Consider the following 12,046-nt stretch of genomic DNA (forward strand, 5'->3'; position numbering starts at 1 on the left):
CTTTACTTTCCTCCACTGGAATTATAAAATTCTGTGTATGCAATAAGAATGCTTTAGATAATTTGCTCTTTGTTATTTCTGTTATCAGTTATTATTTTGTTATCAGTTACTTAGCTCATAACATTTTGTAGCTGTCATCTGTGTAGAGCTGCTTTGAAGATTCTGTATAGGGATTACCTGAAGTCTTTCTGTGGAATGCTAGTCTCTCAGGGGGATTCCCAAAAAGGGTTTCTGTGGCAAATAAATTTGGAAAATACATACTCTATTCCTGTTTTGGAAATCCACAATGATAGCAGAATGTTAAATATACTGACAAAACTTGCAGGTGAAGAAGTTGGTTAACACTGTTTTATCAATTTCCCCAAATCTTTATTTGCCTGGAAAATCTATTTAATTTAGGTAACAATTCCAATTAATATCCTATAAAACTAGTATTCCATAGGACGCATTTAGGTAAATACTGTATGAATCATAAGTGGATTGTAGATCTATAATCTTTAAATATTGGAATGATAAATGTATTTCTTTCTTTTTATTTCTTTAAGTCATGTTATCTTTATAATTTGTTTTCTTCCTTTACAGCATGGCTTATCCCCTGTCATCCAATCATTCCTTTCCCCCAAGCCAAATGTTTTTATTTATTTAGCTCATCTTTATTGAGCCGCTAGGGATTATATGCTAGAAATATAATGGTAAATAAGATGAAGTTCTGGCTCTTTTAGACCTAACACACTGATTTGTTAGAGCAGGGGAGCCATCTATAGGGGATAGCCCCTCACATCTTTACGTAGCTGTAGAGATCCATGATTAGCACTTTGCATTTACTCATGTAATAGCGGGAGAAAAATGTTCTCAATGTGTATTTTTATGAAGACTTTATTCATTGAATCTAAGATGCCGAAGATTGAAAGGCACAGCATTACTTTATGTACCCACAATGAAAGAAAAAAACAGTTGCCAAATATAATTAAAGTTGAATCTTGATTTTAGAGAAGTAAAACGTATGCAATACATAGGCTAATAAATTTTGTTAACTATTGGACTTCGATGTATTTTATGTATTTCCACTACATTAATTGAATTAAGTGCAACAAATGCTTATTGAATGACTATCATATAATAAGGCCAATGGATAATAGAATAATCAATAAGACGTCATCTCTTCTCCTAAGGAACTATAGAGGAAGGCAGATGTGTGCAGACCTTGCTAAAATAAAACTAAGTTTCTTAAAGTGACTTAATTAAATCACACAAACTATAATTAACCAGTATGTTAAAGATAATGCTAAATTAATGACAATTGATAGCTTTGTAAAAGTTAAAAATCACCAATTTCAAAAACCATTTATTGTTAATTTTTTATTCTTTCATTGTTAGAGGTAGTTGGGGGTTTAGTGGGTAGAAGGAAGAAATGGAAGGAAATATTTATTTTTGAGTATATATGTGTATTTTTTTAAAAGGAGAGAATAGAGTTTATTTTAAAGATATTTAATGTTTTTCTCAGTTGTTATCTTCACAGTAGTATATTTGAAGGAAAAACATTTCTGGTAGTTATAATGTTTGTTTTCTTTGGAAAAATTACAAATTGAGTTATACTCAGCCAAATATGTTTCTCTGTGTCTGGATTTATACAAGAAAAAAGTGTTAACCTTAAGCTGGCATCTGTCTGCTATCAGCAGTTGAATTAGTTGGCTCACCCACTGTCAGTGTGTATACTCAGGGAATGCAAATTTATTTTACTATTGGCTGAAATAAATAACATTAAGAAAATAAATCTGTTAATTTTTTTTTTATCTGAGGCTAAACACAGGGAAAGATTGGATCATCTATGATTTATGGAAAGCAGTACGGAAACAGGAAGGGCACCATATTGAGAGTCTGGAGTCCTGATTGAATTCTGTTCTTGCTGTTTATTAGGCATATGACCTTAGGCAAGTCACTTAATCATTCTGCCTGTTTTTTCATGTGTTAAAAAATGACTGTAATAAAAGTAATGCCATTTTTAAGCTTGTTAGGATGAAACTTGATGTGTAAAGGCTTTGTAAACTATAATATTTTGCAAGTATTAGTTGATAATTTTTAGATTTTTGCCTTTTAATACAGATATTAAGAATATACTGTATAAGACTACATATATTTTGCAGAATTGAGTTTAGCAGTTTTGATTTATTTCGATTTATATGAGCTTTAGAAAAAAAAAGGAAATTTGTTTTAGTACTTCCTAGAATCTCCCTTTTAAGCATTTTAGAGATACTTTTATTAACTATGTGGTAGGCAAATTGATATATATGTTATTCTATTAATCTATAGATGTACAGTTTCTATTTTTTCTAGGTCTGATTGTCATAAAGTTTTAATAAGAAGTTAACCAAAAGAAACTTTGTCTAAAATAGAATAGTATTGATTGGAGAAATAGTTTCAAGACATGGTGAAGATTGTGAACTTTAGAACTTTGTCTCAGTCTAAGCAAAGCTCTAGTAATGTCTTAATTTGAAACAGCTCAAGGCAGTTTGACAGTATGTATCAGAAGCATCAAAACTGTCTTTAACTGAATACTATTTCTAGACTGTATACTTTTGAAAAAATTGGCAATTTGCATTAATATTCATCTACTGCCACAAAAACTATAAAAGAATAATGATACAAGAAAATGTTTATCATGTATTATTAAGTAGAAAGGCAATTTACACAAACTTTGTATGATACAAGACTAACTTTGGTTAAAATAATAAGACTGATTTAATAGATACCAAAATATTAATAATATTTCAACAATCTTAGACTGATAGTGTTCATAGTGATTATTATTTTCTTCTATAATTTCTAAATTTTGTAGAAGGAACATGTATTACTTTTATAAGCAGGGAAAAAACTATATGTGTGTGTGTATATATAAAATATCATGGATTTATATATAATGTAAATATAAGAAGTTGTTAGCAGTATTCATGTACATAAGAATAATATTATTAGTGATTGAACTTATTGCAAATGCCTTTTGATTTTGTCATGCTACAACTCTTGTCTATCTTTTGATGAACTATAATTTGCAGCTAATAGGAAGTTTTTAGTTGCAGGATGAAAGTTGGTCATATTAAAGGAGGCTGAGGCTGTCTTAGCCAGGGCTCATCTGAGCTGGACTGGCAAACTTGGCCAGTTACTGTCATGTCAGTCCTTTTTTGTGGGGCTCCAAATTAGTACTAGTTTAGAGCAAGTGCAAAGCCCCACGTTGGTTAGGCATTGCATTTATTTCTCCTGAGACTATGACCTCTTCCTTTTTCTACATCCATCTCTTAGCACAAAGTCTGGCACATGTTAGGCACTCAGCAAATAATATTGGAATTGAAGTGAAATGGAAACTGAAAATTATGCTAACTCCTAACATTAGCTTTACTGAAAAGTCATGTCAGTGTTAAATGAAGCAAGTTGTGCAGTCACAGGTCTAGTCTCTACTTGGATGCAAGAGAAGTTCTTAGGAACAACAAAAAGAGCTTATGTTTAGCCATCAGAATAGGGTCTTCTCTGTGCCTCTTGTAGTTTGGCTGCTAGAGGTGTAGTGGAAGGCCCTCAGCACTTTCAGCATTTGACGCAGTCATTTAGAAGTAAAGTATGCGCATTGGTAACTAATGAAGAATTGGAACATTTAAGAGGAGAGTAATGCAAATTTTTATAGGTGCATTTTAAGTAAAATGTATTTTGATAATCTTAACTAAGCTTCCACCTTAGCTAGGCAGGAAAATCAGGTTTTGTCCTTTTGCCCTCTGTGCTATTCAACAACATATGCTGTTTCTCATGTTAAGACCTTAACAGCTGTGCCAACAAGTCCAGTTTGAAAAAAGTAAGGGCTTAATGGTGTCTCTTTACAGATCAGCCTGTCAACAACTCTGTCCATCAGTAGATTACTTCAGCCCTTTAGAACAGTTGTTCACTTCAGACATAGGGGTCAAAAGTCGGTGTGGTTAAGATATTGCAACTTGCTAACAGGGATAAGAATTGAAATTATGAATATGGAGCTCTGGATGCTAAGGAGAACAATGTTATGACAAACCTAGGTGTGTTGCTTTTTGACAGAATAACTCAGACACTGCTGTTAGTGACTAGAACCCTCTTTTAGGCATTGCCCCTTTACCTTATATTGAGATAACTTGTCGCTAGAATTTATTTTGGAACTCTGTGTGACTTTTAACTCATTTCAGTTTAGCAAGCATTTGTTAAGTATTAAATTAGGTGCTGAGGTTACAAAGATGAATGATACTTGATCCCTGTCCTCAAGACTTTCAGTTTAATGGGGAGGACATGAACAGATTACTTCAATATATTATATAGATATGCACAGAGGAGAGTTAATTAGCCCAGCCACAAGAAGCCATGAAAGGGAAAGCTTCATGGACAGATTAACTGATAAACTGTGTCTTGCGTAATGGGTAAGACTATTCTAGGCAGAGAGAACAATGTGAACATTAGAAACATGTTTATTCAGTAAAGAAAGGAGAAAGGAACTAGACTGATAGAGAATAGGTCATAGAGGGCCCTATAATGCCCTGAGAACATGCTCAATCTTTATCCTGAAAGCAGTGAGGAGTCACTGGAGAGTTTTGAGCATTGACATGTCATGGCTGGATTGTAATTTTAGGGAGATCACTCTAGAGGCAGAGAAGAGGATAGTTTTAGTGGGACAAGATTAGTGTCAGGGAAATCACTTTAGAAGGCCATTGTAATAGACCAGGTGAAAAATGATGGGGGCCTGGGCTTGGGCACCTAGTCAGTCAGGGATGGTAAGGATAAGATAGTATAGGTGATCCAAGAAGTGTTCTAGGTGTTGAAGTCCTCAGGACTTGAGAGATGGGGAGTAGGGGGATGATACTATTAGATTAAAAATGTAGGAAGAAAAATAGTTTTTAGGGGGATGATGATACAATAAGTTTTAGATATGAGCTTAAGTTGCCTTAGGACATTTGAGTGTATATGAACTCTTAAAATTCAGGGAAATGGTAGTCAGTACTTGATTAAAAAAATTACCATTTTGAGTAAGAATGAAAAACAAATGTATCAGGGCAACTCCCAAAGTAATATTGTCACTTGAAGAGGGCTGGGCATAAACTGGGTATAAAAATTTGGGTTTGTACAGCAGCAGTATAAAGTTACTATAAGTAGGTTAAATATTGCAGGGAATGGAGCATTTCATTTTGTGCAAAGTCATCTTATATACCATTTATAGGTTACCTGTTTGGAAACTTTAGGATATAGTATGGCATAATAGTAACATAGTACTGGATATAATTTAGGTTTCGATAATTCAAAAGGGATTTTTGGATTTTGTGGTTTGTCAGTATCATGGACATCAGTGATTATACTAACAAAATTTTGGATGTGATATTCAAAATATAAAAATTTTCAGATATCAGTAATAACATTTATTGAGTGCCTACTATGATCCAAGCTCTATTCTAAGTACTTTGTATTGATTCATTGCATATAATCCTCTAAAATAGGTAAGTACTCATATTATTTCCATTTTATAGGTGGGGGAAAACCATGGAAAGTTTAAGAAACTTGCCTAAGATCATGCAGGATTCACTCCCAAGGAGTCTTGCTGCAGAGTCCACCCCTTAGCCACTTTGCTGTACTGCCTTATCAAACAATAAAAATGCATTATATAACAAAAGTCCCTAGAAAGATAACATTTCTAGAAATGTAAAGTGGTAAGAACTTCAGAAATAGTTTAGTGTCAAGAATTTATATATATATATATATTTTTTAATTTAAAAAAGGATTACATTGCTTATTAGGGGGAATGGAAATCTGACAAGTCTGAAGAATTAAGGAAATAGAAATACAGAAAGTTGAATTATTACAGGGAGGGAAAGGAAGAATATGTCAGAGATTAATATTTATAAGGCTAATTTGTAAAGAAGTTGAAATTCTCTGAAAAGAATGATAGTTTATCACTGCTACTTCTGCCACTGTATATTTACATAAGACTTTATATTTTTCAAAGCTAAGAGAAAGGAACGAATAACTAAGATTACATGCTGTAAGTGTCAGAAACAAAAGAACCTAGGTCTTCTGACTCAGTCCAGAGCTCTTTCCATTATGTCATATTTTTTAGAACCATGCAGTTTCAGTCCTCAAATCCACAGAAATGGAGGGGGAAAGGAAAAGAATTAGTCCATCATCACTAAATGCAAGAAAGTAGCAACAGCAACAGGGATGCAATGGTAAGGAATGAACCAGTAATGCTATAATCAAAAAGACTGCCAAGCTTCTCGAATCTGATGAATCAAATCCTGTTGATTGATGTATTTGACAGGAAAGTCACCAAAAGGAAAGTACTTAGGTGTATGAATAATTGTTTTCCTTTCTGTTCTCAAGAATCTTTTGATGGTGATTCTCTTCAGAGAGGAGAAAGCAGTAGAAGTGATTGGGAATAATCAGTCTAGGAGTAGAAAAAATTTTACTTTTTATTTTGTGCTTGTCTGTGCTGTTTAAATTTTGTAACCTGTGGATATATTACTTAAAAAAACATATTAATAGGAATTTCTGTATAATAGGATTATGAGCCACTTTAAATATTTTTAAATTAAATATTATATAGTGCATGAACTGTGCTAACAGACTTTATCCCAAGGGTTATCAAGTAGGTTGGCATTGACATTCAGAGTGAATTTTCCACAATTCCTCATAGAAACTATTTTTATAACATGGTTAGGACAGGAGTGGCACTATAAAAATATTCTGTTAGTTCAATGGGAAAGTTGGAATTAAATTATAGATAGGGATGTGGGAAATTTTACTTTCTGTAGTCTCAGAAAATCGCTTGCGTACATACATGTCTACACTTGTTCCCGGGATAGGAAATAGCTTTCCTGAGTGAAAGAGATACTCTGGCAAGAGTGAGAATCAGACTAGCATTCTTCTGTCAGTTGTTCTAGACAGACTGTGCTGAGAGGGACTTTGAGGACCTTCATCCACCAAAAGCAGAGAGAAGCCAGCAGTTTGGCTGTATACCTGGTTTATTTGTAAGGCGCACATTAGTGAATTAGGGAACTCTTCACAGTGATCAGTCGGTGCCTATTTTCACTCTAAAGCCATTTTAGTCCTCTAACAATCTGTTTGGATGATGTGCTTGCTACCTGATGATTTTGCAGTTTTATAAGATCCCAGAGCAACTACGGTGTATAATTTGCACAATGTTTATACTACCCTTGGAAAAGATGAAAAATGCATGTCCGAACTAGGAATACACTGCTTTTCTGGAAAACTATAAAAGTTCTAAAGGCATTTTTTTCATGATGACATTCTTGAGAAGGGATCAGTTTTTCTTAAAAAGGGCCATGGTATTCTGGATATTAAATTAGTGTGTTTGTGGCCTGTGAGTGAAAGAAGAAACACCAAATGTTGGACTGGGACTGTAAGTCATCATCCTTGATAGGAGCAAAGTTTGCTCTTCCTTCTTGTGTCTGGACAGTCACCAAAGCCGGTGGTGAATTGTGCAGTCGACTTCTCAGAATCTCAGAGAACACGGAAGTATTTACATGGACAAGTGATCTGATCTCATTTGTTGGTTGCTTGTTCATTTTATATTTTATTACGGATGAGACTTTTTATATTTAGAGGAATTACTAAAAATGGTTAATGTGATGGAAAGGAAAGGGATTTTTATGATTTTTAATAATATTTGTTTTATAGTTCTTTTAAAAACAAATGAACACATATATGAAATTATGTATGAAGAACCTTTAAGAACCAGAAAATAGCTCCTCCACTCCAGAGTTTCTGGGCATTCAGAATAGCTTGGTATACATCCCATTTACCATATATCAGTGATTTTAAAACATTTTTTTTCACATTTAAAAAATTTATAAAATAGGGATACATTTTGTAATCTTTATTGGCTTGTATTGAAGTCAGATTACTTCAAAAAAGACTTGGATTTGCCTCTACCAGTCATTTGCACTACTACCAACCTGAGACCATTTTAAATTAAATCTCTATTTGAGAGTTGTGGGATTTTGTTTTGTTTTGTTTTTTGACCCCACTGATAGTATTAATTCAGACTATAAAGCTGTGTAAGAACTGTCTTTTGGATAAAATTCCTTCTACCCAGTGCCTAGTACTTGAAAGGTATAGACTTTCAGGGTTTCTTGTCTCTTCCTGTGTGGTCAGTTTATTTTTATTTATTTTACACTGCATTTATAGCCCTTCTGTTGTTCCAGGTTTGCACGAGTTTTCTTATTTTTTTCTTCTTGTGGAACATAAAAGAATAATGCATCTTATAATAGATGTTGGCTTAGATGTGGTAAAAGATCTATCAGATGTTTATTTAAGCCTTTACCATACTTCTTACCATACTTCTTGTTTACTTATTGTAGACATACTTCTAAAAACCTCAATGTCATTATTACACATTTCTTTGCTGATTCTTCATCAGTGATCTTCAAACTTTAATTTGCTAAAGAATCAATTCGGGAGTGAAAATTATTTATTTTTGTGATTTATCCCCAGAGATTCTGTTTCTGTGGACCTAGGTGATGCCCAGGAATCTGCACTTTTTTTAAATACCCTCTAGGTCTCCTTCCCTAAATGATTTAAGGACCACACTTAGAGGAAAACTGCGTACTCTATATATAAGTGAATATTCATGGCTTCAGCTGCCATTGGTATATACTGATGATTTTTCAAATCCTTATCTTTAATGTAAACCATTCTTGGATGCCAGACTCACCTATACATAACTGGCATGTTTCTGTTAAAGGCAGAATACACTTTGATCTGGGGTACATGGGCTCAAGTCCCAGCTCAGCCACTTAATAACTGTGTGACCTTTGGCAGGTTGCTTAACTTCTCAGTTGCCTCTTGTAAAATAAAATTAATATAAATATCTCACGGGGTTGCCTTGACAATTCAGTGGATCAATACATGTACATTTCCTTGACCAGTACCTGGCACATAATAAGCTCAATGTAAGTGGTAGCTGTTTTTATGTAGTTACTGTCCCACAAGCACTTCAGACATGTCAAAAATGAACTTTTATATTACCTCCACACCCCTCAAAATCTGTTTTCTGCTTTGACTACAGTTTTAATTTCTTCCTATCATTAATTTTCCTCATCCAGGTCATATGTTCTATGACTTCAACATCCTAATCACCTCTCATTCGTTCCCTGTCTTCATTCCCACTTCTATTGCTTCTGTTCAGGACTTTATCACCTCTCACATAGCATTCTGGAGTAGCCTCCTTCCTGGACTTCTAGTCTCTGGCTGTTTTTCTCTGTTCTAACTCACAGAAATCTGTACCAGAAGCAATGTGATCCTACTTCTCCTTTGCTGGGTGGCTCTTATTGCCTACGGGATAAAATCCAAGCACCTGTGCCTGGCATATAAGGCTCCTCGTATCTGGTTTCTGCCTCCTCTTCTGCAGTACTCAGGCACATTTACAATCTTCCAGCTTTGTACATTTTCTGTAGTTGCTCACCCAAAACACCAGATCCTCTCTAGCTTTCATAACTGCATAAATAAGCAATATGTAGCGTAGTGGTTAAAAGTGTGAGCTTTAGAGCCAGACTGCCTGAGTCAAATCCTGACTTTGCCACTTAACTAGTTATGTGATCCTGGGCAAAACAGTTTTTCTGTGCCACAGTTTACTCATCTTTAAAATGGGAGTAATTGTGCCTCACAGAGTAGATATGTGGATTTTAGTAACTTAATTCACATAATAAGCATTCAATAAATGTGAGGTATCATTTTTATTATTACCATGCTATTTCTTTGGCTTGTGCACTTGATCTTCTCCTCTACTCATTCTCTCACTTTCCTTTGTCTATCAAATTCTGTTCATTCATCCTTAATATTTCAGTTTAAGAAGGAGCTCCTCCAGGAAGCCACCTCTGAAATCCCCAGTCTAGATTAGATGCTCCTCCTCTGGGTTCCCATGGCACCCTTTGTTGTGTAATTTAGCCTTGAATGTTTTAAGGTCGGCCAGAGACTGTGTTTTTCATCTTTGTATGGCTAATAAATAAAACTTGATTGTTTTATTGTTTCTTATTATTTACAGGTTGGGAAAGCAATTAGAAAGCAGAGAGAGAGTCTGCTAGAGTCAAGTAAACAGCTTATAAGCAGACTGGAAGGGAAGAGATAGCAAGAGGTGAAAAGACAGAAAATAAAATGTGTAGCAGTCTGGAACTTTCCAGTGAAGGGACAAACAATTCAACAAGTATCAGTGTGGCTAAGTGTCATCATGCATAATTAAAATGCTATTATGATATCCTTAAGTTATCCCAAAGGTTAAATTGTATTGCATACACTCTGCCTGAAAAGAAAAGTAGGTTAGGCATTTTAGAAATATTTCTTTTAAAACTAGTTGAAATAAATATTGGTGATTAAATAGGTAAACTTCAGTTATATATCATTGTCCAGCAGCTCATTCCCCCTTGGACTGCCTGACTAATCAGTACTCCCATAATTAATTCTGAATATTGAGTGTGCTCAGTCTGTGGAAGAAAAAAAAAATGTAAAGGCCAGGGAAGATTTATAGCAACTGATCTGAGTACTGTTGATTTTGAAATTCATTATTTGTTGACTCAATTTCTAAATTCTTCCTGCATTTAATAAGTTTGCCATCATCCATTCCAAAGGATGACCTAAAACAAATAGACTGCCAGATGTTTCTCCAGCAAAGATGCGTTTATTTGGTCAGCAGAAAATTAAAACTTGGAATCTGCAACTTTGGTGAGTCCTGTGCAAGTCCCTGCTTGGCAAGGGAGGGAGAACTCTTTTATAGAGGTAAAAAGGAAGTTGGGAGGGCTATAATAAACAAAGAGTCGATAGCTTTTCATTGGCTAAGCCCTTGAAAGGAAAGAAGAGGAAACTTCCTCCTTTTGGATTTAGCTATGTCACAGGGCTTGAGAGCTCTTCCTTCAGGTCTCCCTACTCTATTTAATTGAGGTTTCTATTTATTAATTTTTTTATAAGAGAAATGGTTAGAAACAGAGTTAAAATTCAAAATTCAATGGATAAGTATAATAAACATAAGAATGTTGAAACCCCTTCAAAACAACTTATGTAAAAGAAGGGGGGAGGATATAGCTCAGTGGTAGGGTGTATGCTTAGTATGCACAAGGTCATGGGTTCAATCCCCAGTACCTCCATTAAAAATAAAACACATAAATCTAATTATGTATTAACAATTAAAAAAGAGAAAAGAAAAGAAAAGAAAAAACTTTCTGAAGAAATATCACCAGTAATATTTTAAAATTCTAATAATTATGATTTACTTCCTTAAAAAATGATATTAAATTAAACACCATATGCAAAAGTATATTCCAAAGTACAATATGTGATATTTTTAAAACTTAGGACAGCATTTATAGAAATTCTGGGTTTAACCATGACAAACATTAGTGTAGGGAGGTAGGGAAAAGTTGTTGACCTAACAAATTAGTTTCAGGGAATTCATTTTACAAATATTTTTTGGATTAGGCCCTGAGGTTACAATGCCCCTTCACAGAACTTAGTAGTTTAGATTGTAGGAACTTACAGAAGAAATAAGCATAATTGATTATATTGATGTAAGAGGCATTTAAAACCCTTAAAAATGAAAAGATGTAAGTGCCCCTACAGATATCAATATAAGTCATTGATACTCTACATCTTCAGCTATTTTCTACCTCTACAGAAATCTAGTTAAAAGGAAACTATTTTAATAAATTTTATTATAAAGCTAATATGTATTTATTGTAGAAAATGTATAAGAAGGTAGAAATAAGAAAATGAAAATCTGTTGTCCATCTATTAGCATTTAATACATTTACTTATAGTCTTTTATCTATGCTTATCTTTGTCCTTTTTAAAAATTATATAACTTTATATCCTTCATTATGCACTTTATGTTAAATCAAGAGCATTCTCTCTGAACTGAATATTCAAGATAAATTACAGATAAAGACAAGAGGGTAAGTGGGGTGGGAAGGGATAAATTAGGAATTCCAAATTTGCACCTCTTGTGGAATGATGGAAATGTTAGGTATCTTGAATGTGGTTGTGGTTT

The 12,046-nt window shown here is 34.0% G+C and overlaps 1 protein-coding gene across 6 annotated transcripts in view; it reads left to right on the forward strand.

Annotated features, from left to right (window-relative positions):
• Positions 1-12,046, forward strand: part of CEP57L1 (centrosomal protein 57 like 1) — a 59,477-nt gene that overhangs the window by 15,134 nt on the left and 32,297 nt on the right. For 2 of the 6 annotated variants that reach the window (XM_072965726.1, XM_072965725.1), the window contains exon 2: positions 10,635-10,728. The exons of 2 other annotated variants lie outside the window; for them this stretch is intronic. The gene's annotated coding sequence lies outside the window, so the exon portion shown is untranslated. Of the gene's footprint in view, positions 1-1,799; positions 1,932-10,612; positions 10,729-12,046 lie in introns of all 6 variants that reach the window. 2 more of the 6 variants (XM_072965727.1, XM_072965723.1) reach the window with 2 other exon arrangements.

Source organism: Vicugna pacos, chromosome 8 (assembly GCF_048564905.1).
Source record: "Vicugna pacos chromosome 8, VicPac4, whole genome shotgun sequence".
NCBI classification, from domain to species: Eukaryota; Metazoa; Chordata; class Mammalia; order Artiodactyla; family Camelidae; genus Vicugna; species Vicugna pacos.